Source organism: Microcebus murinus, unplaced genomic scaffold (assembly GCF_040939455.1).
Source record: "Microcebus murinus isolate Inina unplaced genomic scaffold, M.murinus_Inina_mat1.0 scaf013_hap2_Mmur4.0, whole genome shotgun sequence".
Taxonomy (NCBI): Eukaryota; Metazoa; Chordata; class Mammalia; order Primates; family Cheirogaleidae; genus Microcebus; species Microcebus murinus.
The window spans coordinates 171,231-198,289 of NW_027438959.1; the positions used below are offsets into that span (position 1 = coordinate 171,231).

The 27,059-nt window shown below is 63.1% G+C and overlaps 7 non-coding genes across 7 annotated transcripts; all 7 read left to right on the forward strand.

Moving 5' to 3' along the window:
* The first annotated feature begins 2,644 nt into the window (after positions 1 to 2,644).
* On the forward strand, positions 2,645 to 2,763 carry LOC142867174 (5S ribosomal RNA). The gene has a single exon (XR_012916901.1). It is a non-coding gene; the product is annotated as a 5S ribosomal RNA (ribosomal RNA).
* Positions 2,764 to 6,548: 3,785 nt separating this feature from the next.
* Positions 6,549 to 6,667, forward strand: LOC142867176 (5S ribosomal RNA). The gene has a single exon (XR_012916903.1). It is a non-coding gene; the product is annotated as a 5S ribosomal RNA (ribosomal RNA).
* Positions 6,668 to 10,451: 3,784 nt separating this feature from the next.
* Positions 10,452 to 10,570, forward strand: LOC142867177 (5S ribosomal RNA). Its single transcript, XR_012916904.1, has one exon. It is a non-coding gene; the product is annotated as a 5S ribosomal RNA (ribosomal RNA).
* Positions 10,571 to 14,354: 3,784 nt separating this feature from the next.
* LOC142867178 (5S ribosomal RNA) lies at positions 14,355 to 14,473 on the forward strand. The gene has a single exon (XR_012916905.1). It is a non-coding gene; the product is annotated as a 5S ribosomal RNA (ribosomal RNA).
* Positions 14,474 to 18,258: 3,785 nt separating this feature from the next.
* Positions 18,259 to 18,377, forward strand: LOC142867179 (5S ribosomal RNA). Its single transcript, XR_012916906.1, has one exon. It is a non-coding gene; the product is annotated as a 5S ribosomal RNA (ribosomal RNA).
* A 3,785-nt stretch (positions 18,378 to 22,162) lies between these two features.
* Positions 22,163 to 22,281, forward strand: LOC142867180 (5S ribosomal RNA). The gene has a single exon (XR_012916907.1). It is a non-coding gene; the product is annotated as a 5S ribosomal RNA (ribosomal RNA).
* A 3,784-nt stretch (positions 22,282 to 26,065) lies between these two features.
* On the forward strand, positions 26,066 to 26,184 carry LOC142867030 (5S ribosomal RNA). Its single transcript, XR_012916761.1, has one exon. It is a non-coding gene; the product is annotated as a 5S ribosomal RNA (ribosomal RNA).
* Positions 26,185 to 27,059: the final 875 nt, after the last annotated feature.

Genomic DNA, 27,059 nt, shown 5'->3' on the forward strand with positions numbered 1-27,059 from the left:
TCCACTTAGGCGTCCATCCGTTCGTACCAATTTGCTGGTGAGCGCGCTCACGTGGTGCTCGTGTGTCCATTCTTGGGATACTTGGTTTACTGGAACGGGTTCCAGCTCTGGCCAGGAGAACACGAGAGGCGCCCTCTCACCGCTGCTCCTCACAGCCGAATGGCACTCCGTGGTGTCCACGCGCCACATTTTATTGATGCACTCCTGGATGGATGGGCACTCGGGTCGCTTCCACGTCTTTGGGATTGTGAATTGTGCCCTAACTGTAACCCTAACCCTTACCCAGCCCGTCTCCTCTGCCCCTGCCTGACGCACTCCTCCCCGGCCAGGCCCGTCACTGTCCTGGGCCCCCGCCTGACCGGCTCCTCCCCGCCCGGCCGGTCACCGTCCTCTGCCCCTGCCTGACACGCTCCTTCCCGCCCGGCCTCTCACCGTCCTCGGCCCCTGCCTGACCGGCTCCTCCGTCGCCTGGGCCTTCCAAGGGCTTGGTGTGGATGCTGCTTCCAGGAAGCCCTCCAGAAACCCGGCAGCAGGGTGGCCGCAGCAGTCTCCAGCAGCCGTCCCTAAGTCGCGTGAGTGCGGGGGACGCGCCCCCGCTGTGCCGCGGGGGCCCAGCCTGGTGTCTTCCCTGAGGCCCTGCGGCTGCCGGCTGGGCTGCCGCTCCCCGCAAGGGGAGAGCCGCGGAGGTGGGGACCGCCTCCTGATGGGGACGTACACGCAGCTCTCCACGTCGGATTCCGGGGCTCTCTGTCCTGCCCGAAGGCCCAGCTGGCCTGCGGGTCCTTAGAGTGGCAAAAACCTCCGAAAACTGAGACTGAGGGTCCGGTGGGTGTCTGCACTTTTGTGCTGGGCACCCCAGGGAGGCCCGGGGGCTGGCTGGACAACGTGGTCTGCTGGGCGGTGGTGGGGGGGTTGGAGGAGCAACTGATGCCCTTTGCACTTTGGGTAGCAAGAGTCTGAGGTGTCTCTGAGCCCTGTGCCCTGTGGGGGCGGGGCGGGGGGGAGGAGGAGGAGGAGGAGGAGGAGGTGGGAAGGGCCGGGGCCTGCAGTCCTGTTCCCGGGGTGGCACGGCAAGTGGCTTCTTCCACAGGCTGCTTGGCCTGGGCTCCCTGCACCTGGGCCTTTGGAGGACCGGCCCTGTGCTTGCCAACACTTCCTGCAGGGACCCAGAGCTGGGAGGTGGCATCTCTCAGCCCTGGGTCGGGCAGAGCCCCAGCGGGCCATGCCCACAACCTCTCTCAGCACCGGTCCCCCAGAAGGCTCCTTTGGGACCAGGATTCTCTTGCGGTGACTCTTTAAGGTCTGGCCCCTGGATGGAGGGGCACCAGGAGTAGAGGAGCAGGAAGGGGAAGGGGGTGGCCATGCGAGGGGACACTTTGAGGCCAAGTCCCAGCTTCAGCCTGATCCTCCTGGGAACCCCGCTCTGAGACAAGGAGCCGGGCTTCGCATTCCCACAGCAGCCAGTCGTGGGCTGAGGACACCTGGGGCGTTGGGAACTCCCTGGCTTCTCCTGGGTTTAACGTCTAGAGCTGCTTGTGAATCGCGCCGCCACACACACCCGAGCGCAGGTGTCTTCCGCACAGACTGCGGGCCTCGCTCTTCTGAATGCCGCTAGCTCGCCACCCACCCACGGGTGAACCTGGTCAGGGTGCTTTCTCTCAGGGGCAGACTCTTTTCCGGGCGGGCTACCGGTGTCTCTGTTTGCTCGTTTCTTTCTTCCATTTCGGGAAAGTCTTCCTTGCTGGCTGTGGAAATCTCCTATGCCTTCCCTCGCCTATTCTGTCAGCTTTAAAATTCTCTTTCAGTTGCCACCCTCACAGATGGATTAGGAAACTCTTTCCGGTGCACTCATTAGTGAAATGACCTCCAGGAAGCTGGAATCCAATATCTAATGGCCGATTTTTAGCGAGTCCACACGCCAGGGTGGTCGGGGTCCAATGCAGCCCCGGCCAGGCCCAGGCCCCTTGGACTGGGCCACAGGAGGACACGGAGGAGGGTCCCGGCCCCCACGAAGCGGTGCCGGCAGTTCTCCACGGGCTTGGGCGTTTTCCAGAGGTAGGAGATGGAGGGGACTGATTTCTTCAGCGCCCCCCAAACCACGCCACCCCACCCCACCCATGGGACACATCCCCAGAGAGAGACGCCCCATACACTGGCTGTGCCCCAGCCCTGGCCCGGGGGAATAGGCGGCAGCCCACCCACAGGGCGAGGGGGGGGGCGCAGCTGAAAGGGGTTGTGGGGGAGGGCGGCCCCTGGCTGGGGTCAAAGGGCGAGCGTCCCGCGCCTGCGCAGTCAGCGGCAGCGACGCGCTGGGGGTGGGCAGCGGGTAGGTGAAGGAGGCCGGGCGAGGAGACGAGGGGGGCTGGGAGGGCTCCACCTTGGCGAGTCCAGCCGTGGAGGCGCATCTTGTGTGAGTGTGAGTGAGTGTGAGTGTGTGTGTGTGTGTATAGAGAGACAGCCCCCCCACCCCGCCCCGCCCCGCCCCGCCCCGCCCATCACCCCCGTCCCTGGGAGCCAGCGGGACCCGGCCGGCGAACTCAACCAGCCCGGCCGGGCCCGGCGCGGGGCCTGGGGCGGGAGGCGGCGGCGGGGAAGCCCAGAGAGGCTCGGCTTCTCGAGCGGGGCAGGGGCGCCCTCCGCCGCCGTCTAGGGCCACACCACCCTGAACGCCCCCGATCTCGTCTGGTCTCGGAAGCTAAGCAGGGTCGGGCCTGGTTAGTACTTGGATGGGAGACCGCCTGGGAATACCGGGTGCCACAGGCTGCTGCTTTTTTTTTTTTTTTTCTTGCCTCTTGTTCTGTCCCCTTTCTGGGAGCGCGGCGGCGGCCCGGGGTGGGGGTCACCCCCACCCTCAGCGCCCGCGCGGTGCCTGGCGCCCCAGCCCGCACCGTGGGGCCTCCTCTTGTCCCAAGCCTCGACACCGCCGCCACGCGGCAGCATGCGTGGCATCTGGACCGTCAGGTCTCAGACCAAAGGTCTGCTCTGTGGGAACCGACACGCTGGAGGAAACCTTGAGAGTCTGAGAGGGGAGGGAGTTCCAGAAGAAGGCCAGGATGTCATTTTGAGGGAGTATGTGACCAGAACTCGTCCCGTTGATTTTGGGGTTCTATGGGCTACACGCAGGAAACTTTGGTGGTGGCACCTGATGTTGGGGGATCCGGAGTCACACCCAGACCTGCTCCACAGGCCTCCTTTTACTTTTCTCTTCGGATTCATTATTTTTAAAAAGTGTCTCTTACCTCTAGGATTGCATTTTCTTTTCTCTCTCTTTTCAAGCAGATGATGGGAGTACAAGTATTCAGGTGACATGTGTTGCCCGTGCCGCCCTCCCCCCTGTGTTCTTTTTTTTTTTTTTTTTTTGAGACAGAGTCTCGTTTTGCTGCCCAGGCTAGAGTGAGTGCCATGGCGTCAGCCTAGCTCACAGCAACCTCAATCTCCGGGCTCAAGCAATCCTGCTGCCTCAGCCTCCCGAGTAGTTGGGACTACAGGCATGCACCACCACGCCCGGCTGTGTTTTTCTATATATATTAGTTGGCCAATTAATTTCTTTCTATTTTTAGTAGAGACGGGGTCTCGCTCTTGCTCAGGCTGGTTTCGAACTCCTGACCTGGAGCAATCCGCCCGCCTCGGCCTCCCAGAGAGCTAGGATTACAGGCGTGAGCCACCGCGCCCGGCCCCCCCTGTGTTCTTATTCATATACCTCTCATGTTGTTCCAGCGTATTGTGGGGGTACCAATGTTAAGGTCGGGTGCCTTGCCCTCTCCAAGCCTCCCCCCTCGGGTCAGAGCTTCAAGTGCGCCCATCCCCCAGTCGGTGCGCACCCACCCCATGCCTAATGGATGTGTATGCCCCTCCCCTCCCCCCACCCGCCCGACACCCACCCGATGAAGGTGATTCCTCTCTGTCCACTTAGGCGTCCATCCGTTCGTACCAATTTGCTGGTGAGCGCGCTCACGTGGTGCTCGTGTGTCCATTCTTGGGATACTTGGTTTACTGGAACGGGTTCCAGCTCTGGCCAGGAGAACACGAGAGGCGCCCTCTCACCGCTGCTCCTCACAGCCGAATGGCACTCCGTGGTGTCCACGCGCCACATTTTATTGATGCACTCCTGGATGGATGGGCACTCGGGTCGCTTCCACGTCTTTGGGATTGTGAATTGTGCCCTAACTGTAACCCTAACCCTTACCCAGCCCGTCTCCTCTGCCCCTGCCTGACGCACTCCTCCCCGGCCAGGCCCGTCACTGTCCTGGGCCCCCGCCTGACCGGCTCCTCCCCGCCCGGCCGGTCACCGTCCTCTGCCCCTGCCTGACACGCTCCTTCCCGCCCGGCCTCTCACCGTCCTCGGCCCCTGCCTGACCGGCTCCTCCGTCGCCTGGGCCTTCCAAGGGCTTGGTGTGGATGCTGCTTCCAGGAAGCCCTCCAGAAACCCGGCAGCAGGGTGGCCGCAGCAGTCTCCAGCAGCCGTCCCTAAGTCGCGTGAGTGCGGGGGACGCGCCCCCGCTGTGCCGCGGGGGCCCAGCCTGGTGTCTTCCCTGAGGCCCTGCGGCTGCCGGCTGGGCTGCCGCTCCCCGCAAGGGGAGAGCCGCGGAGGTGGGGACCGCCTCCTGATGGGGACGTACACGCAGCTCTCCACGTCGGATTCCGGGGCTCTCTGTCCTGCCCGAAGGCCCAGCTGGCCTGCGGGTCCTTAGAGTGGCAAAAACCTCCGAAAACTGAGACTGAGGGTCCGGTGGGTGTCTGCACTTTTGTGCTGGGCACCCCAGGGAGGCCCGGGGGCTGGCTGGACAACGTGGTCTGCTGGGCGGTGGTGGGGGGGTTGGAGGAGCAACTGATGCCCTTTGCACTTTGGGTAGCAAGAGTCTGAGGTGTCTCTGAGCCCTGTGCCCTGTGGGGGCGGGGCGGGGGGGAGGAGGAGGAGGAGGAGGAGGAGGTGGGAAGGGCCGGGGCCTGCAGTCCTGTTCCCGGGGTGGCACGGCAAGTGGCTTCTTCCACAGGCTGCTTGGCCTGGGCTCCCTGCACCTGGGCCTTTGGAGGACCGGCCCTGTGCTTGCCAACACTTCCTGCAGGGACCCAGAGCTGGGAGGTGGCATCTCTCAGCCCTGGGTCGGGCAGAGCCCCAGCGGGCCATGCCCACAACCTCTCTCAGCACCGGTCCCCCAGAAGGCTCCTTTGGGACCAGGATTCTCTTGCGGTGACTCTTTAAGGTCTGGCCCCTGGATGGAGGGGCACCAGGAGTAGAGGAGCAGGAAGGGGAAGGGGGTGGCCATGCGAGGGGACACTTTGAGGCCAAGTCCCAGCTTCAGCCTGATCCTCCTGGGAACCCCGCTCTGAGACAAGGAGCCGGGCTTCGCATTCCCACAGCAGCCAGTCGTGGGCTGAGGACACCTGGGGCGTTGGGAACTCCCTGGCTTCTCCTGGGTTTAACGTCTAGAGCTGCTTGTGAATCGCGCCGCCACACACACCCGAGCGCACGTGTCTTCCGCACAGACTGCGGGCCTCGCTCTTCTGAATGCCGCTAGCTCGCCACCCACCCACGGGTGAACCTGGTCAGGGTGCTTTCTCTCAGGGGCAGACTCTTTTCCGGGCGGGCTACCGGTGTCTCTGTTTGCTCGTTTCTTTCTTCCATTTCGGGAAAGTCTTCCTTGCTGGGTGTGGAAATCTCCTATGCCTTCCCTCGCCTATTCTGTCAGCTTTAAAATTCTCTTTCAGTTGCCACCCTCACAGATGGATTAGGAAACTCTTTCCGGTGCACTCATTAGTGAAATGACCTCCAGGAAGCTGGAATCCAATATCTAATGGCCGATTTTTAGCGAGTCCACACGCCAGGGTGGTCGGGGTCCAATGCAGCCCCGGCCAGGCCCAGGCCCCTTGGACTGGGCCACAGGAGGACACGGAGGAGGGTCCCGGCCCCCACGAAGCGGTGCCGGCAGTTCTCCACGGGCTTGGGCGTTTTCCAGAGGTAGGAGATGGAGGGGACTGATTTCTTCAGCGCCCCCCAAACCACGCCACCCCACCCCACCCATGGGACACATCCCCAGAGAGAGACGCCCCATACACTGGCTGTGCCCCAGCCCTGGCCCGGGGGAATAGGCGGCAGCCCACCCACAGGGCGAGGGGGGGGGCGCAGCTGAAAGGGGTTGTGGGGGAGGGCGGCCCCTGGCTGGGGTCAAAGGGCGAGCGTCCCGCGCCTGCGCAGTCAGCGGCAGCGACGCGCTGGGGGTGGGCAGCGGGTAGGTGAAGGAGGCCGGGCGAGGAGACGAGGGGGGCTGGGAGGGCTCCACCTTGGCGAGTCCAGCCGTGGAGGCGCATCTTGTGTGAGTGTGAGTGAGTGTGAGTGTGTGTGTGTGTGTATAGAGAGACAGCCCCCCCACCCCGCCCCGCCCCGCCCCGCCCCGCCCATCACCCCCGTCCCTGGGAGCCAGCGGGACCCGGCCGGCGAACTCAACCAGCCCGGCCGGGCCCGGCGCGGGGCCTGGGGCGGGAGGCGGCGGCGGGGAAGCCCAGAGAGGCTCGGCTTCTCGAGCGGGGCAGGGGCGCCCTCCGCCGCCGTCTAGGGCCACACCACCCTGAACGCCCCCGATCTCGTCTGGTCTCGGAAGCTAAGCAGGGTCGGGCCTGGTTAGTACTTGGATGGGAGACCGCCTGGGAATACCGGGTGCCACAGGCTGCTGCTTTTTTTTTTTTTTTTCTTGCCTCTTGTTCTGTCCCCTTTCTGGGAGCGCGGCGGCGGCCCGGGGTGGGGGTCACCCCCACCCTCAGCGCCCGCGCGGTGCCTGGCGCCCCAGCCCGCACCGTGGGGCCTCCTCTTGTCCCAAGCCTCGACACCGCCGCCACGCGGCAGCATGCGTGGCATCTGGACCGTCAGGTCTCAGACCAAAGGTCTGCTCTGTGGGAACCGACACGCTGGAGGAAACCTTGAGAGTCTGAGAGGGGAGGGAGTTCCAGAAGAAGGCCAGGATGTCATTTTGAGGGAGTATGTGACCAGAACTCGTCCCGTTGATTTTGGGGTTCTATGGGCTACACGCAGGAAACTTTGGTGGTGGCACCTGATGTTGGGGGATCCGGAGTCACACCCAGACCTGCTCCACAGGCCTCCTTTTACTTTTCTCTTCGGATTCATTATTTTTAAAAAGTGTCTCTTACCTCTAGGATTGCATTTTCTTTTCTCTCTCTTTTCAAGCAGATGATGGGAGTACAAGTATTCAGGTGACATGTGTTGCCCGTGCCGCCCTCCCCCCTGTGTTCTTTTTTTTTTTTTTTTTTTGAGACAGAGTCTCGTTTTGCTGCCCAGGCTAGAGTGAGTGCCATGGCGTCAGCCTAGCTCACAGCAACCTCAATCTCCGGGCTCAAGCAATCCTGCTGCCTCAGCCTCCCGAGTAGTTGGGACTACAGGCATGCACCACCACGCCCGGCTGTGTTTTTCTATATATATTAGTTGGCCAATTAATTTCTTTCTATTTTTAGTAGAGACGGGGTCTCGCTCTTGCTCAGGCTGGTTTCGAACTCCTGACCTGGAGCAATCCGCCCGCCTCGGCCTCCCAGAGAGCTAGGATTACAGGCGTGAGCCACCGCGCCCGGCCCCCCCTGTGTTCTTATTCATATACCTCTCATGTTGTTCCAGCGTATTGTGGGGGTACCAATGTTAAGGTCGGGTGCCTTGCCCTCTCCAAGCCTCCCCCCTCGGGTCAGAGCTTCAAGTGCGCCCATCCCCCAGTCGGTGCGCACCCACCCCATGCCTAATGGATGTGTATGCCCCTCCCCTCCCCCCACCCGCCCGACACCCACCCGATGAAGGTGATTCCTCTCTGTCCACTTAGGCGTCCATCCGTTCGTACCAATTTGCTGGTGAGCGCGCTCACGTGGTGCTCGTGTGTCCATTCTTGGGATACTTGGTTTACTGGAACGGGTTCCAGCTCTGGCCAGGAGAACACGAGAGGCGCCCTCTCACCGCTGCTCCTCACAGCCGAATGGCACTCCGTGGTGTCCACGCGCCACATTTTATTGATGCACTCCTGGATGGATGGGCACTGGGGTCGCTTCCACGTCTTTGGGATTGTGAATTGTGCCCTAACTGTAACCCTAACCCTTACCCAGCCCGTCTCCTCTGCCCCTGCCTGACGCACTCCTCCCCGGCCAGGCCCGTCACTGTCCTGGGCCCCCGCCTGACCGGCTCCTCCCCGCCCGGCCGGTCACCGTCCTCTGCCCCTGCCTGACACGCTCCTTCCCGCCCGGCCTCTCACCGTCCTCGGCCCCTGCCTGACCGGCTCCTCCGTCGCCTGGGCCTTCCAAGGGCTTGGTGTGGATGCTGCTTCCAGGAAGCCCTCCAGAAACCCGGCAGCAGGGTGGCCGCAGCAGTCTCCAGCAGCCGTCCCTAAGTCGCGTGAGTGCGGGGGACGCGCCCCCGCTGTGCCGCGGGGGCCCAGCCTGGTGTCTTCCCTGAGGCCCTGCGGCTGCCGGCTGGGCTGCCGCTCCCCGCAAGGGGAGAGCCGCGGAGGTGGGGACCGCCTCCTGATGGGGACGTACACGCAGCTCTCCACGTCGGATTCCGGGGCTCTCTGTCCTGCCCGAAGGCCCAGCTGGCCTGCGGGTCCTTAGAGTGGCAAAAACCTCCGAAAACTGAGACTGAGGGTCCGGTGGGTGTCTGCACTTTTGTGCTGGGCACCCCAGGGAGGCCCGGGGGCTGGCTGGACAACGTGGTCTGCTGGGCGGTGGTGGGGGGGTTGGAGGAGCAACTGATGCCCTTTGCACTTTGGGTAGCAAGAGTCTGAGGTGTCTCTGAGCCCTGTGCCCTGTGGGGGCGGGGCGGGGGGGAGGAGGAGGAGGAGGAGGAGGAGGTGGGAAGGGCCGGGGCCTGCAGTCCTGTTCCCGGGGTGGCACGGCAAGTGGCTTCTTCCACAGGCTGCTTGGCCTGGGCTCCCTGCACCTGGGCCTTTGGAGGACCGGCCCTGTGCTTGCCAACACTTCCTGCAGGGACCCAGAGCTGGGAGGTGGCATCTCTCAGCCCTGGGTCGGGCAGAGCCCCAGCGGGCCATGCCCACAACCTCTCTCAGCACCGGTCCCCCAGAAGGCTCCTTTGGGACCAGGATTCTCTTGCGGTGACTCTTTAAGGTCTGGCCCCTGGATGGAGGGGCACCAGGAGTAGAGGAGCAGGAAGGGGAAGGGGGTGGCCATGCGAGGGGACACTTTGAGGCCAAGTCCCAGCTTCAGCCTGATCCTCCTGGGAACCCCGCTCTGAGACAAGGAGCCGGGCTTCGCATTCCCACAGCAGCCAGTCGTGGGCTGAGGACACCTGGGGCGTTGGGAACTCCCTGGCTTCTCCTGGGTTTAACGTCTAGAGCTGCTTGGGAATCGCGCCGCCACACACACCCGAGCGCACGTGTCTTCCGCACAGACTGCGGGCCTCGCTCTTCTGAATGCCGCTAGCTCGCCACCCACCCACGGGTGAACCCGGTCAGGGTGCTTTCTCTCAGGGGCAGACTCTTTTCCGGGCGGGCTACCGGTGTCTCTGTTTGCTCGTTTCTTTCTTCCATTTCGGGAAAGTCTTCCTTGCTGGGTGTGGAAATCTCCTATGCCTTCCCTCGCCTATTCTGTCAGCTTTAAAATTCTCTTTCAGTTGCCACCCTCACAGATGGATTAGGAAACTCTTTCCGGTGCACTCATTAGTGAAATGACCTCCAGGAAGCTGGAATCCAATATCTAATGGCCGATTTTTAGCGAGTCCACACGCCAGGGTGGTCGGGGTCCAATGCAGCCCCGGCCAGGCCCAGGCCCCTTGGACTGGGCCACAGGAGGACACGGAGGAGGGTCCCGGCCCCCACGAAGCGGTGCCGGCAGTTCTCCACGGGCTTGGGCGTTTTCCAGAGGTAGGAGATGGAGGGGACTGATTTCTTCAGCGCCCCCCAAACCACGCCACCCCACCCCACCCATGGGACACATCCCCAGAGAGAGACGCCCCATACACTGGCTGTGCCCCAGCCCTGGCCCGGGGGAATAGGCGGCAGCCCACCCACAGGGCGAGGGGGGGGGCGCAGCTGAAAGGGGTTGTGGGGGAGGGCGGCCCCTGGCTGGGGTCAAAGGGCGAGCGTCCCGCGCCTGCGCAGTCAGCGGCAGCGACGCGCTGGGGGTGGGCAGCGGGTAGGTGAAGGAGGCCGGGCGAGGAGACGAGGGGGGCTGGGAGGGCTCCACCTTGGCGAGTCCAGCCGTGGAGGCGCATCTTGTGTGAGTGTGAGTGAGTGTGAGTGTGTGTGTGTGTGTATAGAGAGACAGCCCCCCACCCCGCCCCGCCCCGCCCCGCCCCGCCCATCACCCCCGTCCCTGGGAGCCAGCGGGACCCGGCCGGCGAACTCAACCAGCCCGGCCCGGCCCGGCGCGGGGCCTGGGGCGGGAGGCGGCGGCGGGGAAGCCCAGAGAGGCTCGGCTTCTCGAGCGGGGCAGGGGCGCCCTCCGCCGCCGTCTAGGGCCACACCACCCTGAACGCCCCCGATCTCGTCTGGTCTCGGAAGCTAAGCAGGGTCGGGCCTGGTTAGTACTTGGATGGGAGACCGCCTGGGAATACCGGGTGCCACAGGCTGCTGCTTTTTTTTTTTTTTTTCTTGCCTCTTGTTCTGTCCCCTTTCTGGGAGCGCGGCGGCGGCCCGGGGTGGGGGTCACCCCCACCCTCAGCGCCCGCGCGGTGCCTGGCGCCCCAGCCCGCACCGTGGGGCCTCCTCTTGTCCCAAGCCTCGACACCGCCGCCACGCGGCAGCATGCGTGGCATCTGGACCGTCAGGTCTCAGACCAAAGGTCTGCTCTGTGGGAACCGACACGCTGGAGGAAACCTTGAGAGTCTGAGAGGGGAGGGAGTTCCAGAAGAAGGCCAGGATGTCATTTTGAGGGAGTATGTGACCAGAACTCGTCCCGTTGATTTTGGGGTTCTATGGGCTACACGCAGGAAACTTTGGTGGTGGCACCTGATGTTGGGGGATCCGGAGTCACACCCAGACCTGCTCCACAGGCCTCCTTTTACTTTTCTCTTCGGATTCATTATTTTTAAAAAGTGTCTCTTACCTCTAGGATTGCATTTTCTTTTCTCTCTCTTTTCAAGCAGATGATGGGAGTACAAGTATTCAGGTGACATGTGTTGCCCGTGCCGCCCTCCCCCCTGTGTTCTTTTTTTTTTTTTTTTTTTGAGACAGAGTCTCGTTTTGCTGCCCAGGCTAGAGTGAGTGCCATGGCGTCAGCCTAGCTCACAGCAACCTCAATCTCCGGGCTCAAGCAATCCTGCTGCCTCAGCCTCCCGAGTAGTTGGGACTACAGGCATGCACCACCACGCCCGGCTGTGTTTTTCTATATATATTAGTTGGCCAATTAATTTCTTTCTATTTTTAGTAGAGACGGGGTCTCGCTCTTGCTCAGGCTGGTTTCGAACTCCTGACCTGGAGCAATCCGCCCGCCTCGGCCTCCCAGAGAGCTAGGATTACAGGCGTGAGCCACCGCGCCCGGCCCCCCCTGTGTTCTTATTCATATACCTCTCATGTTGTTCCAGCGTATTGTGGGGGTACCAATGTTAAGGTCGGGTGCCTTGCCCTCTCCAAGCCTCCCCCCTCGGGTCAGAGCTTCAAGTGCGCCCATCCCCCAGTCGGTGCGCACCCACCCCATGCCTAATGGATGTGTATGCCCCTCCCCTCCCCCCACCCGCCCGACACCCACCCGATGAAGGTGATTCCTCTCTGTCCACTTAGGCGTCCATCCGTTCGTACCAATTTGCTGGTGAGCGCGCTCACGTGGTGCTCGTGTGTCCATTCTTGGGATACTTGGTTTACTGGAACGGGTTCCAGCTCTGGCCAGGAGAACACGAGAGGCGCCCTCTCACCGCTGCTCCTCACAGCCGAATGGCACTCCGTGGTGTCCACGCGCCACATTTTATTGATGCACTCCTGGATGGATGGGCACTGGGGTCGCTTCCACGTCTTTGGGATTGTGAATTGTGCCCTAACTGTAACCCTAACCCTTACCCAGCCCGTCTCCTCTGCCCCTGCCTGACGCACTCCTCCCCGGCCAGGCCCGTCACTGTCCTGGGCCCCCGCCTGACCGGCTCCTCCCCGCCCGGCCGGTCACCGTCCTCTGCCCCTGCCTGACACGCTCCTTCCCGCCCGGCCTCTCACCGTCCTCGGCCCCTGCCTGACCGGCTCCTCCGTCGCCTGGGCCTTCCAAGGGCTTGGTGTGGATGCTGCTTCCAGGAAGCCCTCCAGAAACCCGGCAGCAGGGTGGCCGCAGCAGTCTCCAGCAGCCGTCCCTAAGTCGCGTGAGTGCGGGGGACGCGCCCCCGCTGTGCCGCGGGGGCCCAGCCTGGTGTCTTCCCTGAGGCCCTGCGGCTGCCGGCTGGGCTGCCGCTCCCCGCAAGGGGAGAGCCGCGGAGGTGGGGACCGCCTCCTGATGGGGACGTACACGCAGCTCTCCACGTCGGATTCCGGGGCTCTCTGTCCTGCCCGAAGGCCCAGCTGGCCTGCGGGTCCTTAGAGTGGCAAAAACCTCCGAAAACTGAGACTGAGGGTCCGGTGGGTGTCTGCACTTTTGTGCTGGGCACCCCAGGGAGGCCCGGGGGCTGGCTGGACAACGTGGTCTGCTGGGCGGTGGTGGGGGGGTTGGAGGAGCAACTGATGCCCTTTGCACTTTGGGTAGCAAGAGTCTGAGGTGTCTCTGAGCCCTGTGCCCTGTGGGGGCGGGGCGGGGGGGAGGAGGAGGAGGAGGAGGAGGAGGTGGGAAGGGCCGGGGCCTGCAGTCCTGTTCCCGGGGTGGCACGGCAAGTGGCTTCTTCCACAGGCTGCTTGGCCTGGGCTCCCTGCACCTGGGCCTTTGGAGGACCGGCCCTGTGCTTGCCAACACTTCCTGCAGGGACCCAGAGCTGGGAGGTGGCATCTCTCAGCCCTGGGTCGGGCAGAGCCCCAGCGGGCCATGCCCACAACCTCTCTCAGCACCGGTCCCCCAGAAGGCTCCTTTGGGACCAGGATTCTCTTGCGGTGACTCTTTAAGGTCTGGCCCCTGGATGGAGGGGCACCAGGAGTAGAGGAGCAGGAAGGGGAAGGGGGTGGCCATGCGAGGGGACACTTTGAGGCCAAGTCCCAGCTTCAGCCTGATCCTCCTGGGAACCCCGCTCTGAGACAAGGAGCCGGGCTTCGCATTCCCACAGCAGCCAGTCGTGGGCTGAGGACACCTGGGGCGTTGGGAACTCCCTGGCTTCTCCTGGGTTTAACGTCTAGAGCTGCTTGGGAATCGCGCCGCCACACACACCCGAGCGCACGTGTCTTCCGCACAGACTGCGGGCCTCGCTCTTCTGAATGCCGCTAGCTCGCCACCCACCCACGGGTGAACCTGGTCAGGGTGCTTTCTCTCAGGGGCAGACTCTTTTCCGGGCGGGCTACCGGTGTCTCTGTTTGCTCGTTTCTTTCTTCCATTTCGGGAAAGTCTTCCTTGCTGGGTGTGGAAATCTCCTATGCCTTCCCTCGCCTATTCTGTCAGCTTTAAAATTCTCTTTCAGTTGCCACCCTCACAGATGGATTAGGAAACTCTTTCCGGTGCACTCATTAGTGAAATGACCTCCAGGAAGCTGGAATCCAATATCTAATGGCCGATTTTTAGCGAGTCCACACGCCAGGGTGGTCGGGGTCCAATGCAGCCCCGGCCAGGCCCAGGCCCCTTGGACTGGGCCACAGGAGGACACGGAGGAGGGTCCCGGCCCCCACGAAGCGGTGCCGGCAGTTCTCCACGGGCTTGGGCGTTTTCCAGAGGTAGGAGATGGAGGGGACTGATTTCTTCAGCGCCCCCCAAACCACGCCACCCCACCCCACCCATGGGACACATCCCCAGAGAGAGACGCCCCATACACTGGCTGTGCCCCAGCCCTGGCCCGGGGGAATAGGCGGCAGCCCACCCACAGGGCGAGGGGGGGGGCGCAGCTGAAAGGGGTTGTGGGGGAGGGCGGCCCCTGGCTGGGGTCAAAGGGCGAGCGTCCCGCGCCTGCGCAGTCAGCGGCAGCGACGCGCTGGGGGTGGGCAGCGGGTAGGTGAAGGAGGCCGGGCGAGGAGACGAGGGGGGCTGGGAGGGCTCCACCTTGGCGAGTCCAGCCGTGGAGGCGCATCTTGTGTGAGTGTGAGTGAGTGTGAGTGTGTGTGTGTGTGTATAGAGAGACAGCCCCCCACCCCGCCCCGCCCCGCCCCGCCCCGCCCATCACCCCCGTCCCTGGGAGCCAGCGGGACCCGGCCGGCGAACTCAACCAGCCCGGCCCGGCCCGGCGCGGGGCCTGGGGCGGGAGGCGGCGGCGGGGAAGCCCAGAGAGGCTCGGCTTCTCGAGCGGGGCAGGGGCGCCCTCCGCCGCCGTCTAGGGCCACACCACCCTGAACGCCCCCGATCTCGTCTGGTCTCGGAAGCTAAGCAGGGTCGGGCCTGGTTAGTACTTGGATGGGAGACCGCCTGGGAATACCGGGTGCCACAGGCTGCTGCTTTTTTTTTTTTTTTTCTTGCCTCTTGTTCTGTCCCCTTTCTGGGAGCGCGGCGGCGGCCCGGGGTGGGGGTCACCCCCACCCTCAGCGCCCGCGCGGTGCCTGGCGCCCCAGCCCGCACCGTGGGGCCTCCTCTTGTCCCAAGCCTCGACACCGCCGCCACGCGGCAGCATGCGTGGCATCTGGACCGTCAGGTCTCAGACCAAAGGTCTGCTCTGTGGGAACCGACACGCTGGAGGAAACCTTGAGAGTCTGAGAGGGGAGGGAGTTCCAGAAGAAGGCCAGGATGTCATTTTGAGGGAGTATGTGACCAGAACTCGTCCCGTTGATTTTGGGGTTCTATGGGCTACACGCAGGAAACTTTGGTGGTGGCACCTGATGTTGGGGGATCCGGAGTCACACCCAGACCTGCTCCACAGGCCTCCTTTTACTTTTCTCTTCGGATTCATTATTTTTAAAAAGTGTCTCTTACCTCTAGGATTGCATTTTCTTTTCTCTCTCTTTTCAAGCAGATGATGGGAGTACAAGTATTCAGGTGACATGTGTTGCCCGTGCCGCCCTCCCCCCTGTGTTCTTTTTTTTTTTTTTTTTTTGAGACAGAGTCTCGTTTTGCTGCCCAGGCTAGAGTGAGTGCCATGGCGTCAGCCTAGCTCACAGCAACCTCAATCTCCGGGCTCAAGCAATCCTGCTGCCTCAGCCTCCCGAGTAGTTGGGACTACAGGCATGCACCACCACGCCCGGCTGTGTTTTTCTATATATATTAGTTGGCCAATTAATTTCTTTCTATTTTTAGTAGAGACGGGGTCTCGCTCTTGCTCAGGCTGGTTTCGAACTCCTGACCTGGAGCAATCCGCCCGCCTCGGCCTCCCAGAGAGCTAGGATTACAGGCGTGAGCCACCGCGCCCGGCCCCCCCTGTGTTCTTATTCATATACCTCTCATGTTGTTCCAGCGTATTGTGGGGGTACCAATGTTAAGGTCGGGTGCCTTGCCCTCTCCAAGCCTCCCCCCTCGGGTCAGAGCTTCAAGTGCGCCCATCCCCCAGTCGGTGCGCACCCACCCCATGCCTAATGGATGTGTATGCCCCTCCCCTCCCCCCACCCGCCCGACACCCACCCGATGAAGGTGATTCCTCTCTGTCCACTTAGGCGTCCATCCGTTCGTACCAATTTGCTGGTGAGCGCGCTCACGTGGTGCTCGTGTGTCCATTCTTGGGATACTTGGTTTACTGGAACGGGTTCCAGCTCTGGCCAGGAGAACACGAGAGGCGCCCTCTCACCGCTGCTCCTCACAGCCGAATGGCACTCCGTGGTGTCCACGCGCCACATTTTATTGATGCACTCCTGGATGGATGGGCACTCGGGTCGCTTCCACGTCTTTGGGATTGTGAATTGTGCCCTAACTGTAACCCTAACCCTTACCCAGCCCGTCTCCTCTGCCCCTGCCTGACGCACTCCTCCCCGGCCAGGCCCGTCACTGTCCTGGGCCCCCGCCTGACCGGCTCCTCCCCGCCCGGCCGGTCACCGTCCTCTGCCCCTGCCTGACACGCTCCTTCCCGCCCGGCCTCTCACCGTCCTCGGCCCCTGCCTGACCGGCTCCTCCGTCGCCTGGGCCTTCCAAGGGCTTGGTGTGGATGCTGCTTCCAGGAAGCCCTCCAGAAACCCGGCAGCAGGGTGGCCGCAGCAGTCTCCAGCAGCCGTCCCTAAGTCGCGTGAGTGCGGGGGACGCGCCCCCGCTGTGCCGCGGGGGCCCAGCCTGGTGTCTTCCCTGAGGCCCTGCGGCTGCCGGCTGGGCTGCCGCTCCCCGCAAGGGGAGAGCCGCGGAGGTGGGGACCGCCTCCTGATGGGGACGTACACGCAGCTCTCCACGTCGGATTCCGGGGCTCTCTGTCCTGCCCGAAGGCCCAGCTGGCCTGCGGGTCCTTAGAGTGGCAAAAACCTCCGAAAACTGAGACTGAGGGTCCGGTGGGTGTCTGCACTTTTGTGCTGGGCACCCCAGGGAGGCCCGGGGGCTGGCTGGACAACGTGGTCTGCTGGGCGGTGGTGGGGGGGTTGGAGGAGCAACTGATGCCCTTTGCACTTTGGGTAGCAAGAGTCTGAGGTGTCTCTGAGCCCTGTGCCCTGTGGGGGCGGGGCGGGGGGGAGGAGGAGGAGGAGGAGGAGGAGGTGGGAAGGGCCGGGGCCTGCAGTCCTGTTCCCGGGGTGGCACGGCAAGTGGCTTCTTCCACAGGCTGCTTGGCCTGGGCTCCCTGCACCTGGGCCTTTGGAGGACCGGCCCTGTGCTTGCCAACACTTCCTGCAGGGACCCAGAGCTGGGAGGTGGCATCTCTCAGCCCTGGGTCGGGCAGAGCCCCAGCGGGCCATGCCCACAACCTCTCTCAGCACCGGTCCCCCAGAAGGCTCCTTTGGGACCAGGATTCTCTTGCGGTGACTCTTTAAGGTCTGGCCCCTGGATGGAGGGGCACCAGGAGTAGAGGAGCAGGAAGGGGAAGGGGGTGGCCATGCGAGGGGACACTTTGAGGCCAAGTCCCAGCTTCAGCCTGATCCTCCTGGGAACCCCGCTCTGAGACAAGGAGCCGGGCTTCGCATTCCCACAGCAGCCAGTCGTGGGCTGAGGACACCTGGGGCGTTGGGAACTCCCTGGCTTCTCCTGGGTTTAACGTCTAGAGCTGCTTGTGAATCGCGCCGCCACACACACCCGAGCGCACGTGTCTTCCGCACAGACTGCGGGCCTCGCTCTTCTGAATGCCGCTAGCTCGCCACCCACCCACGGGTGAACCCGGTCAGGGTGCTTTCTCTCAGGGGCAGACTCTTTTCCGGGCGGGCTACCGGTGTCTCTGTTTGCTCGTTTCTTTCTTCCATTTCGGGAAAGTCTTCCTTGCTGGGTGTGGAAATCTCCTATGCCTTCCCTCGCCTATTCTGTCAGCTTTAAAATTCTCTTTCAGTTGCCACCCTCACAGATGGATTAGGAAACTCTTTCCGGTGCACTCATTAGTGAAATGACCTCCAGGAAGCTGGAATCCAATATCTAATGGCCGATTTTTAGCGAGTCCACACGCCAGGGTGGTCGGGGTCCAATGCAGCCCCGGCCAGGCCCAGGCCCCTTGGACTGGGCCACAGGAGGACACGGAGGAGGGTCCCGGCCCCCACGAAGCGGTGCCGGCAGTTCTCCACGGGCTTGGGCGTTTTCCAGAGGTAGGAGATGGAGGGGACTGATTTCTTCAGCGCCCCCCAAACCACGCCACCCCACCCCACCCATGGGACACATCCCCAGAGAGAGACGCCCCATACACTGGCTGTGCCCCAGCCCTGGCCCGGGGGAATAGGCGGCAGCCCACCCACAGGGCGAGGGGGGGGGGCGCAGCTGAAAGGGGTTGTGGGGGAGGGCGGCCCCTGGCTGGGGTCAAAGGGCGAGCGTCCCGCGCCTGCGCAGTCAGCGGCAGCGACGCGCTGGGGGTGGGCAGCGGGTAGGTGAAGGAGGCCGGGCGAGGAGACGAGGGGGGCTGGGAGGGCTCCACCTTGGCGAGTCCAGCCGTGGAGGCGCATCTTGTGTGAGTGTGAGTGAGTGTGAGTGTGTGTGTGTGTGTATAGAGAGACAGCCCCCCACCCCGCCCCGCCCCGCCCCGCCCCGCCCATCACCCCCGTCCCTGGGAGCCAGCGGGACCCGGCCGGCGAACTCAACCAGCCCGGCCCGGCCCGGCGCGGGGCCTGGGGCGGGAGGCGGCGGCGGGGAAGCCCAGAGAGGCTCGGCTTCTCGAGCGGGGCAGGGGCGCCCTCCGCCGCCGTCTAGGGCCACACCACCCTGAACGCCCCCGATCTCGTCTGGTCTCGGAAGCTAAGCAGGGTCGGGCCTGGTTAGTACTTGGATGGGAGACCGCCTGGGAATACCGGGTGCCACAGGCTGCTGCTTTTTTTTTTTTTTTTCTTGCCTCTTGTTCTGTCCCCTTTCTGGGAGCGCGGCGGCGGCCCGGGGTGGGGGTCACCCCCACCCTCAGCGCCCGCGCGGTGCCTGGCGCCCCAGCCCGCACCGTGGGGCCTCCTCTTGTCCCAAGCCTCGACACCGCCGCCACGCGGCAGCATGCGTGGCATCTGGACCGTCAGGTCTCAGACCAAAGGTCTGCTCTGTGGGAACCGACACGCTGGAGGAAACCTTGAGAGTCTGAGAGGGGAGGGAGTTCCAGAAGAAGGCCAGGATGTCATTTTGAGGGAGTATGTGACCAGAACTCGTCCCGTTGATTTTGGGGTTCTATGGGCTACACGCAGGAAACTTTGGTGGTGGCACCTGATGTTGGGGGATCCGGAGTCACACCCAGACCTGCTCCACAGGCCTCCTTTTACTTTTCTCTTCGGATTCATTATTTTTAAAAAGTGTCTCTTACCTCTAGGATTGCATTTTCTTTTCTCTCTCTTTTCAAGCAGATGATGGGAGTACAAGTATTCAGGTGACATGTGTTGCCCGTGCCGCCCTCCCCCCTGTGTTCTTTTTTTTTTTTTTTTTTTGAGACAGAGTCTCGTTTTGCTGCCCAGGCTAGAGTGAGTGCCATGGCGTCAGCCTAGCTCACAGCAACCTCAATCTCCGGGCTCAAGCAATCCTGCTGCCTCAGCCTCCCGAGTAGTTGGGACTACAGGCATGCACCACCACGCCCGGCTGTGTTTTTCTATATATATTAGTTGGCCAATTAATTTCTTTCTATTTTTAGTAGAGACGGGGTCTCGCTCTTGCTCAGGCTGGTTTCGAACTCCTGACCTGGAGCAATCCGCCCGCCTCGGCCTCCCAGAGAGCTAGGATTACAGGCGTGAGCCACCGCGCCCGGCCCCCCCTGTGTTCTTATTCATATACCTCTCATGTTGTTCCAGCGTATTGTGGGGGTACCAATGTTAAGGTCGGGTGCCTTGCCCTCTCCAAGCCTCCCCCCTCGGGTCAGAGCTTCAAGTGCGCCCATCCCCCAGTCGGTGCGCACCCACCCCATGCCTAATGGATGTGTATGCCCCTCCCCTCCCCCCACCCGCCCGACACCCACCCGATGAAGGTGATTCCTCTCTGTCCACTTAGGCGTCCATCCGTTCGTACCAATTTGCTGGTGAGCGCGCTCACGTGGTGCTCGTGTGTCCATTCTTGGGATACTTGGTTTACTGGAACGGGTTCCAGCTCTGGCCAGGAGAACACGAGAGGCGCCCTCTCACCGCTGCTCCTCACAGCCGAATGGCACTCCGTGGTGTCCACGCGCCACATTTTATTGATGCACTCCTGGATGGATGGGCACTCGGGTCGCTTCCACGTCTTTGGGATTGTGAATTGTGCCCTAACTGTAACCCTAACCCTTACCCAGCCCGTCTCCTCTGCCCCTGCCTGACGCACTCCTCCCCGGCCAGGCCCGTCACTGTCCTGGGCCCCCGCCTGACCGGCTCCTCCCCGCCCGGCCGGTCACCGTCCTCTGCCCCTGCCTGACACGCTCCTTCCCGCCCGGCCTCTCACCGTCCTCGGCCCCTGCCTGACCGGCTCCTCCGTCGCCTGGGCCTTCCAAGGGCTTGGTGTGGATGCTGCTTCCAGGAAGCCCTCCAGAAACCCGGCAGCAGGGTGGCCGCAGCAGTCTCCAGCAGCCGTCCCTAAGTCGCGTGAGTGCGGGGGACGTGCCCCCGCTGTGCCGCGGGGGCCCAGCCTGGTGTCTTCCCTGAGGCCCTGCGGCTGCCGGCTGGGCTGCCGCTCCCCGCAAGGGGAGAGCCGCGGAGGTGGGGACCGCCTCCTGATGGGGACGTACACGCAGCTCTCCACGTCGGATTCCGGGGCTCTCTGTCCTGCCCGAAGGCCCAGCTGGCCTGCGGGTCCTTAGAGTGGCAAAAACCTCCGAAAACTGAGACTGAGGGTCCGGTGGGTGTCTGCACTTTTGTGCTGGGCACCCCAGGGAGGCCCGGGGGCTGGCTGGACAACGTGGTCTGCTGGGCGGTGGTGGGGGGGTTGGAGGAGCAACTGATGCCCTTTGCACTTTGGGTAGCAAGAGTCTGAGGTGTCTCTGAGCCCTGTGCCCTGTGGGGGCGGGGCGGGGGGGAGGAGGAGGAGGAGGAGGAGGAGGTGGGAAGGGCCGGGGCCTGCAGTCCTGTTCCCGGGGTGGCACGGCAAGTGGCTTCTTCCACAGGCTGCTTGGCCTGGGCTCCCTGCACCTGGGCCTTTGGAGGACCGGCCCTGTGCTTGCCAACACTTCCTGCAGGGACCCAGAGCTGGGAGGTGGCATCTCTCAGCCCTGGGTCGGGCAGAGCCCCAGCGGGCCATGCCCACAACCTCTCTCAGCACCGGTCCCCCAGAAGGCTCCTTTGGGACCAGGATTCTCTTGCGGTGACTCTTTAAGGTCTGGCCCCTGGATGGAGGGGCACCAGGAGTAGAGGAGCAGGAAGGGGAAGGGGGTGGCCATGCGAGGGGACACTTTGAGGCCAAGTCCCAGCTTCAGCCTGATCCTCCTGGGAACCCCGCTCTGAGACAAGGAGCCGGGCTTCGCATTCCCACAGCAGCCAGTCGTGGGCTGAGGACACCTGGGGCGTTGGGAACTCCCTGGCTTCTCCTGGGTTTAACGTCTAGAGCTGCTTGGGAATCGCGCCGCCACACACACCCGAGCGCACGTGTCTTCCGCACAGACTGCGGGCCTCGCTCTTCTGAATGCCGCTAGCTCGCCACCCACCCACGGGTGAACCCGGTCAGGGTGCTTTCTCTCAGGGGCAGACTCTTTTCCGGGCGGGCTACCGGTGTCTCTGTTTGCTCGTTTCTTTCTTCCATTTCGGGAAAGTCTTCCTTGCTGGGTGTGGAAATCTCCTATGCCTTCCCTCGCCTATTCTGTCAGCTTTAAAATTCTCTTTCAGTTGCCACCCTCACAGATGGATTAGGAAACTCTTTCCGGTGCACTCATTAGTGAAATGACCTCCAGGAAGCTGGAATCCAATATCTAATGGCCGATTTTTAGCGAGTCCACACGCCAGGGTGGTCGGGGTCCAATGCAGCCCCGGCCAGGCCCAGGCCCCTTGGACTGGGCCACAGGAGGACACGGAGGAGGGTCCCGGCCCCCACGAAGCGGTGCCGGCAGTTCTCCACGGGCTTGGGCGTTTTCCAGAGGTAGGAGATGGAGGGGACTGATTTCTTCAGCGCCCCCCAAACCACGCCACCCCACCCCACCCATGGGACACATCCCCAGAGAGAGACGCCCCATACACTGGCTGTGCCCCAGCCCTGGCCCGGGGGAATAGGCGGCAGCCCACCCACAGGGCGAGGGGGGGGGGCGCAGCTGAAAGGGGTTGTGGGGGAGGGCGGCCCCTGGCTGGGGTCAAAGGGCGAGCGTCCCGCGCCTGCGCAGTCAGCGGCAGCGACGCGCTGGGGGTGGGCAGCGGGTAGGTGAAGGAGGCCGGGCGAGGAGACGAGGGGGGCTGGGAGGGCTCCACCTTGGCGAGTCCAGCCGTGGAGGCGCATCTTGTGTGAGTGTGAGTGAGTGTGAGTGTGTGTGTGTGTGTATAGAGAGACAGCCCCCCACCCCGCCCCGCCCCGCCCCGCCCCGCCCATCACCCCCGTCCCTGGGAGCCAGCGGGACCCGGCCGGCGAACTCAACCAGCCCGGCCCGGCCCGGCGCGGGGCCTGGGGCGGGAGGCGGCGGCGGGGAAGCCCAGAGAGGCTCGGCTTCTCGAGCGGGGCAGGGGCGCCCTCCGCCGCCGTCTAGGGCCACACCACCCTGAACGCCCCCGATCTCGTCTGGTCTCGGAAGCTAAGCAGGGTCGGGCCTGGTTAGTACTTGGATGGGAGACCGCCTGGGAATACCGGGTGCCACAGGCTGCTGCTTTTTTTTTTTTTTTTCTTGCCTCTTGTTCTGTCCCCTTTCTGGGAGCGCGGCGGCGGCCCGGGGTGGGGGTCACCCCCACCCTCAGCGCCCGCGCGGTGCCTGGCGCCCCAGCCCGCACCGTGGGGCCTCCTCTTGTCCCAAGCCTCGACACCGCCGCCACGCGGCAGCATGCGTGGCATCTGGACCGTCAGGTCTCAGACCAAAGGTCTGCTCTGTGGGAACCGACACGCTGGAGGAAACCTTGAGAGTCTGAGAGGGGAGGGAGTTCCAGAAGAAGGCCAGGATGTCATTTTGAGGGAGTATGTGACCAGAACTCGTCCCGTTGATTTTGGGGTTCTATGGGCTACACGCAGGAAACTTTGGTGGTGGCACCTGATGTTGGGGGATCCGGAGTCACACCCAGACCTGCTCCACAGGCCTCCTTTTACTTTTCTCTTCGGATTCATTATTTTTAAAAAGTGTCTCTTACCTCTAGGATTGCATTTTCTTTTCTCTCTCTTTTCAAGCAGATGATGGGAGTACAAGTATTCAGGTGACATGTGTTGCCCGTGCCGCCCTCCCCCCTGTGTTCTTTTTTTTTTTTTTTTTTTGAGACAGAGTCTCGTTTTGCTGCCCAGGCTAGAGTGAGTGCCATGGCGTCAGCCTAGCTCACAGCAACCTCAATCTCCGGGCTCAAGCAATCCTGCTGCCTCAGCCTCCCGAGTAGTTGGGACTACAGGCATGCACCACCACGCCCGGCTGTGTTTTTCTATATATATTAGTTGGCCAATTAATTTCTTTCTATTTTTAGTAGAGACGGGGTCTCGCTCTTGCTCAGGCTGGTTTCGAACTCCTGACCTGGAGCAATCCGCCCGCCTCGGCCTCCCAGAGAGCTAGGATTACAGGCGTGAGCCACCGCGCCCGGCCCCCCCTGTGTTCTTATTCATATACCTCTCATGTTGTTCCAGCGTATTGTGGGGGTACCAATGTTAAGGTCGGGTGCCTTGCCCTCTCCAAGCCTCCCCCCTCGGGTCAGAGCTTCAAGTGCGCCCATCCCCCAGTCGGTGCGCACCCACCCCATGCCTAATGGATGTGTATGCCCCTCCCCTCCCCCCACCCGCCCGACACCCACCCGATGAAGGTGATTCCTCTCTGTCCACTTAGGCGTCCATCCGTTCGTACCAATTTGCTGGTGAGCGCGCTCACGTGGTGCTCGTGTGTCCATTCTTGGGATACTTGGTTTACTGGAACGGGTTCCAGCTCTGGCCAGGAGAACACGAGAGGCGCCCTCTCACCGCTGCTCCTCACAGCCGAATGGCACTCCGTGGTGTCCACGCGCCACATTTTATTGATGCACTCCTGGATGGATGGGCACTCGGGTCGCTTCCACGTCTTTGGGATTGTGAATTGTGCCCTAACTGTAACCCTAACCCTTACCCAGCCCGTCTCCTCTGCCCCTGCCTGACGCACTCCTCCCCGGCCAGGCCCGTCACTGTCCTGGGCCCCCGCCTGACCGGCTCCTCCCCGCCCGGCCGGTCACCGTCCTCTGCCCCTGCCTGACACGCTCCTTCCCGCCCGGCCTCTCACCGTCCTCGGCCCCTGCCTGACCGGCTCCTCCGTCGCCTGGGCCTTCCAAGGGCTTGGTGTGGATGCTGCTTCCAGGAAGCCCTCCAGAAACCCGGCAGCAGGGTGGCCGCAGCAGTCTCCAGCAGCCGTCCCTAAGTCGCGTGAGTGCGGGGGACGCGCCCCCGCTGTGCCGCGGGGGCCCAGCCTGGTGTCTTCCCTGAGGCCCTGCGGCTGCCGGCTGGGCTGCCGCTCCCCGCAAGGGGAGAGCCGCGGAGGTGGGGACCGCCTCCTGATGGGGACGTACACGCAGCTCTCCACGTCGGATTCCGGGGCTCTCTGTCCTGCCCGAAGGCCCAGCTGGCCTGCGGGTCCTTAGAGTGGCAAAAACCTCCGAAAACTGAGACTGAGGGTCCGGTGGGTGTCTGCACTTTTGTGCTGGGCACCCCAGGGAGGCCCGGGGGCTGGCTGGACAACGTGGTCTGCTGGGCGGTGGTGGGGGGGTTGGAGGAGCAACTGATGCCCTTTGCACTTTGGGTAGCAAGAGTCTGAGGTGTCTCTGAGCCCTGTGCCCTGTGGGGGCGGGGCGGGGGGGAGGAGGAGGAGGAGGAGGAGGAGGTGGGAAGGGCCGGGGCCTGCAGTCCTGTTCCCGGGGTGGCACGGCAAGTGGCTTCTTCCACAGGCTGCTTGGCCTGGGCTCCCTGCACCTGGGCCTTTGGAGGACCGGCCCTGTGCTTGCCAACACTTCCTGCAGGGACCCAGAGCTGGGAGGTGGCATCTCTCAGCCCTGGGTCGGGCAGAGCCCCAGCGGGCCATGCCCACAACCTCTCTCAGCACCGGTCCCCCAGAAGGCTCCTTTGGGACCAGGATTCTCTTGCGGTGACTCTTTAAGGTCTGGCCCCTGGATGGAGGGGCACCAGGAGTAGAGGAGCAGGAAGGGGAAGGGGGTGGCCATGCGAGGGGACACTTTGAGGCCAAGTCCCAGCTTCAGCCTGATCCTCCTGGGAACCCCGCTCTGAGACAAGGAGCCGGGCTTCGCATTCCCACAGCAGCCAGTCGTGGGCTGAGGACACCTGGGGCGTTGGGAACTCCCTGGCTTCTCCTGGGTTTAACGTCTAGAGCTGCTTGTGAATCGCGCCGCCACACACACCCGAGCGCAGGTGTCTTCCGCACAGACTGCGGGCCTCGCTCTTCTGAATGCCGCTAGCTCGCCACCCACCCACGGGTGAACCTGGTCAGGGTGCTTTCTCTCAGGGGCAGACTCTTTTCCGGGCGGGCTACCGGTGTCTCTGTTTGCTCGTTTCTTTCTTCCATTTCGGGACAGTCTTCCTTGCTGGGTGTGGAAATCTCCTATGCCTTCCCTCGCCTATTCTGTCAGCTTTAAAATTCTCTTTCAGTTGCCACCCTCACAGATGGATTAGGAAACTCTTTCCGGTGCACTCATTAGTGAAATGACCTCCAGGAAGCTGGAATCCAATATCTAATGGCCGATTTTTAGCGAGTCCACACGCCAGGGTGGTCGGGGTCCAATGCAGCCCCGGCCAGGCCCAGGCCCCTTGGACTGGGCCACAGGAGGACACGGAGGAGGGTCCCGGCCCCCACGAAGCGGTGCCGGCAGTTCTCCACGGGCTTGGGCGTTTTCCAGAGGTAGGAGATGGAGGGGACTGATTTCTTCAGCGCCCCCCAAACCACGCCACCCCACCCCACCCATGGGACACATCCCCAGAGAGAGACGCCCCATACACTGGCTGTGCCCCAGCCCTGGCCCGGGGGAATAGGCGGCAGCCCACCCACAGGGCGAGGGGGGGGGCGCAGCTGAAAGGGGTTGTGGGGGAGGGCGGCCCCTGGCTGGGGTCAAAGGGCGAGCGTCCCGCGCCTGCGCAGTCAGCGGCAGCGACGCGCTGGGGGTGGGCAGCGGGTAGGTGAAGGAGGCCGGGCGAGGAGACGAGGGGGGCTGGGAGGGCTCCACCTTGGCGAGTCCAGCCGTGGAGGCGCATCTTGTGTGAGTGTGAGTGAGTGTGAGTGTGTGTGTGTGTGTATAGAGAGACAGCCCCCCACCCCGCCCCGCCCCGCCCCGCCCCGCCCATCACCCCCGTCCCTGGGAGCCAGCGGGACCCGGCCGGCGAACTCAACCAGCCCGGCCCGGCCCGGCGCGGGGCCTGGGGCGGGAGGCGGCGGCGGGGAAGCCCAGAGAGGCTCGGCTTCTCGAGCGGGGCAGGGGCGCCCTCCGCCGCCGTCTAGGGCCACACCACCCTGAACGCCCCCGATCTCGTCTGGTCTCGGAAGCTAAGCAGGGTCGGGCCTGGTTAGTACTTGGATGGGAGACCGCCTGGGAATACCGGGTGCCACAGGCTGCTGCTTTTTTTTTTTTTTTTCTTGCCTCTTGTTCTGTCCCCTTTCTGGGAGCGCGGCGGCGGCCCGGGGTGGGGGTCACCCCCACCCTCAGCGCCCGCGCGGTGCCTGGCGCCCCAGCCCGCACCGTGGGGCCTCCTCTTGTCCCAAGCCTCGACACCGCCGCCACGCGGCAGCATGCGTGGCATCTGGACCGTCAGGTCTCAGACCAAAGGTCTGCTCTGTGGGAACCGACACGCTGGAGGAAACCTTGAGAGTCTGAGAGGGGAGGGAGTTCCAGAAGAAGGCCAGGATGTCATTTTGAGGGAGTATGTGACCAGAACTCGTCCCGTTGATTTTGGGGTTCTATGGGCTACACGCAGGAAACTTTGGTGGTGGCACCTGATGTTGGGGGATCCGGAGTCACACCCAGACCTGCTCCACAGGCCTCCTTTTACTTTTCTCTTCGGATTCATTATTTTTAAAAAGTGTCTCTTACCTCTAGGATTGCATTTTCTTTTCTCTCTCTTTTCAAGCAGATGATGGGAGTACAAGTATTCAGGTGACATGTGTTGCCCGTGCCGCCCTCCCCCCTGTGTTCTTTTTTTTTTTTTTTTTTTGAGACAGAGTCTCGTTTTGCTGCCCAGGCTAGAGTGAGTGCCATGGCGTCAGCCTAGCTCACAGCAACCTCAATCTCCGGGCTCAAGCAATCCTGCTGCCTCAGCCTCCCGAGTAGTTGGGACTACAGGCATGCACCACCACGCCCGGCTGTGTTTTTCTATATATATTAGTTGGCCAATTAATTTCTTTCTATTTTTAGTAGAGACGGGGTCTCGCTCTTGCTCAGGCTGGTTTCGAACTCCTGACCTGGAGCAATCCGCCCGCCTCGGCCTCCCAG